This window comes from Condylura cristata, unplaced genomic scaffold (assembly GCF_000260355.1).
Source record: "Condylura cristata isolate star-nosed mole 26May11 unplaced genomic scaffold, ConCri1.0 scaffold00054, whole genome shotgun sequence".
In the NCBI taxonomy this organism is placed as follows: domain Eukaryota; kingdom Metazoa; phylum Chordata; class Mammalia; order Eulipotyphla; family Talpidae; genus Condylura; species Condylura cristata.
Genome location: NW_004567155.1, coordinates 576,172 through 579,791, shown reverse-complemented (window position 1 = coordinate 579,791; position 3,620 = coordinate 576,172).

Genomic DNA, 3,620 nt, shown 5'->3' with positions numbered 1-3,620 from the left:
CCTGCCTGGCCACCCGTCGGCCATCCTCTACGCGCCCGCCTCCTTCCCGCCCTTCCGCGCACCCGTCTCCCGCTGCCCGCACCGTCCCGCCACCCACTGGCGCGGCCGCCCGCACCACGCACCGTCTTCTCCAGAACTACCTGTCCGCTCCCCTCCGCCCCTGACCCGTCTCAACACTCTTTCCCTTTCCGTATGTCCACCTGCCTTTCGCCATCTGCTGCACGTAACCACCCAGCTGCCCGTCCTTCCGCCCCCCGGCCCAGGCCGGCCCATGCTCCCCTCGGGCACGGAACCCCAGAAGGGCCTTCCCGCCTCCGCAAAGACTGAGGGCCCAGCCTGGGCCCGGGTGCCTTCACCCTGCTCCTCGCCAGCGTGCCTGAGGTGCCTGGCATCAGGCCTGGCGCTGGAGCTGGCGCGAGCTGAGACCCTCCTGCTGCCCTCCCACCATGCAGCCCAGCCAGACTTTGATGCATACATGAGCCCCAGAAGTCACATTCCCAAGACCTGCTGGCCCCTGAAGCATCCACGGTGGCCAGGCTCTCCTGCCCGTCCTGCCCAGGAGCCTCCGCGGCCTTCCGGAGACAGGGGCGCCGGCAGGCAAGGGCGCCCAGGGCCCACCCTGCTGCTGCTCCCGGGGCCGGGCGCCATGTGCAGGGCCAGGCCGTGCCCGCGGGTGGGTGAGGCCCCGCTCAGCCATAGCTAGCACTGCCTGCGTGTAGGCCGGGGCGTGGGGCTGGGGTCCCCGTGAGGCCGTAGCTGCCCGTCTGCATGGGCACCGTCGGGGGCGTGGGTCTGGGATTGTGGGCAGCAGGAGGAGGGGCGGAACCGGCTGGCACACCGGCGGGGCAGCGGGGGCGCCCATGTAGGACGAGGGCACCGGCAGGGCCAGAGGGGAGGCCGTGGGCAGGCGGGAGCGGAGTGTGGACGGTGCACAGTGTCAGGGCTGCCCCCGGGCCGCTGCCTCGGCTGGGGCCGGGCCGGGCCGGCGAGGCTGATGAGGCCTGTCCCGGGTTGCCCGGAGGTCGGAGGTCAAGGCGCGAGCGAGGGCGGCCAGGTCGTGTGTCCACACTGGGCAGGGCCAGCCTCGCAGCAAGCTCCAGTGCTGGCAGCCCCGAGTCTGCCCCTCGGCAAGGGGCTCCGAGGTCCTCGTCCACCCCCTTCCGTCTTGTGACCTGGCGGCTGGGGGCGGCGGCGGCCGGAGTTTTTAATTATCTCCGTAATGAAGTCAGAGAGCGGCCGTCAGAGGCCGTGGGCATCGGGCCCGGTGGCCGCCCTTGCTCTTGCACGGGTCAGTGGCCGTCCAGGTCAGGGACAGCGGGGCCAGCCTCCTTGCTGGACGCACAGTTGCTGAGGCCGGGTGTCTGAGTGCCGGGGGTGGCGCCGCTGAGCACGTGCCACGGGCAGGCGGGGCCTGGGCTGTGCCCTGGGGGGTCCCCGGGGTCCGTGCGGCCTCGGGCGGCTGCTCCCTCCTCAGGCACCTGAGACTCGAACAGATTTTGCTTTTTATCAAAAGTATGTCCGTGCCCCTAGCCCGCTGCTTGGAGAGCTGACGCCTGCGGAGCCCTGAGAGGCGTGGGCACCCGCCCCTGCCCCCACAGTCGGCTGAGCACTGAGCGGCCCCCTGGGGCCACGAGGGCCCTGCTCATGCCCACCCTTATTTGGAGGGAAGGTGCCTGCAGAGCCCCCTCTGCTGAAGGTGAGGGCTGAGGTGTGGCAGCGGGCCAGTGAGGCCACGAGGCCTGACTGCCAGCAGCCCCCAGATGCTGGGGACGCAAGGCGGCGGGCACCCCGACTCCTCTCTAGGCCTCCAGACTGTCCAGCTGGGTTGAACTGCGGCTGTGGTGTCCTGCGGCCCCAGGAAGGGAGCCTGGAGGTCGCCCGGATTCGCCGGGAGCCTGTGCAGACTCCGGCACCTCGGGGTGGGCAGGCGTGGCCCCGCCTCGGCCTCGTCCTGCCCCACAGGGCAGCGTGCTGGGCCTTGCGCGAGAGGGGACCGGAGGACCCAGGCTGCATCCTGGGGCCGCTGGCGGGCAGGCGTGGGCCTCTCGAGCCCGGGGCTGGGCGCCGGGTGCCGCTGTGAGGCCTCCGGACCGCTCCAGCCTGGACGGGGCCCAGGACACGGTGCTGAGCCAGCCGGGCACCTGAGGACAGGCCAGAGGTCCCCAGAGTGGCCGCCATGGGGACGGCAGCAGCTGAGAGCCAGGCGGGGCGAGTCTCCTAGGGACAGAGCTGCAGGGCGGGCGGAAGGTTCTGGAGATGAGTGACGGTGGCTGGCGGCCCAGCGGAATGGACGTGACGCCCCTGGGCTTGACCGGAGAAGCGGCTCGAGGGGCACGTGGCAGTGCGCTCTGCTGCAGCGGGGAGGGGGTCGAGGCTGGGCAGCAGCTCAAGGGGCGAGAGCTGGTACCCGGCACTTGTCTGTGTGGCTTTCACTTGCTCTTGTTGCACAAACTCCATAAGCAGAGGACCCGAAGCCGGGCGGGTGCTGTCGGCTGCACCACTGGGATGGGGCCGGCTCGGAGTCGCTGCCACCCCCTGCCCCGAGCCAGGCCATGCTGGGGGCTCCTGGGGTGGTGGCAGGGTGTGGGGGCACCCTGGGGGTTTCTGGGGGTGATGGCAGGGGCATGGGGCACCCTGGGGGTTTCCGGGGTGATAATGGCAGGGATGTGGGGGTTCTCTGAGGGCTTCTGGGGTGGTGGCAGGAATATCGGGACAACCTGGGGGTTCCCAGGGTGGTAGCAGGGGTGTTGGGGGGCTTTCCGGGGTGATGGCAGGGTGTGGGGGCACCCTGGGGGTGTCTGGGGTTATGGCAGGGGCGTGGGGATACTCTGGGAGTTTCTGGGGTGATGGTAGGGCTGTGAGGACGCCCTGGGGGTTCCTGGGGTGATGGCAGGTGTGTGGGGGTACCCTGGGGGTTTTTGGGGTGATGGCAGGGTGTGGGGACACCCTGGGGGTTTCCAGGATGATGGTGGGGGCGTGGGGCGCCCTGGGGGTGTCTGGGGTATAACCACACAGCCTGGGCCGGTCATCCCCTGGTCACTGGGTGCTGTACCCAGACTTCCACGCTGCCCTGCAAGACACAGGGCTGGGTGGACCCTTCCTGGACCTGTCCTCAGGACATGCTTGAGACCATCAGGGCCGTGGTCAGCCTGCAGTTACGAAGCACCTAACATGGAACTGGTTTTCCCAGACTCCACTGTGGAACCTGCTTTGCACAGTTGGTCTTCAGGGTTCCATGGAACGCAGTTCCGGGAGGTGGCACTCGGCAGGCTCTGCGGCCGCCTTGGGAACTGGGCCTGGTAGGGCGGTGACCGCTGCCCTCGTGGGCGTGTGGGAGAGGGCAGGCCCTTCAGCTTCACTGTCTGACCATTCCCGTGAGTGGCAGCTGGCACCAAGCGTGTTCTGGCCAGGAGCAGCAGCCGGCGCCTTCTGTCTCGGGAAGCAGGGGTCACCCCCACGCCGGCCGCCTGTGCACTGTGGCTGTGACGCGCAGTGGGCGGCCGTCCCCACCCCTCCAGCCAGCTCTCTGTCCCCGCCACTGAGACACGTCCCCGCAGCAGCCAGTCCCCGCCGGGCCGCCCTGGGGTGTCCCCAGCAGGGCCTTGGCCCTCCTCTGCTGG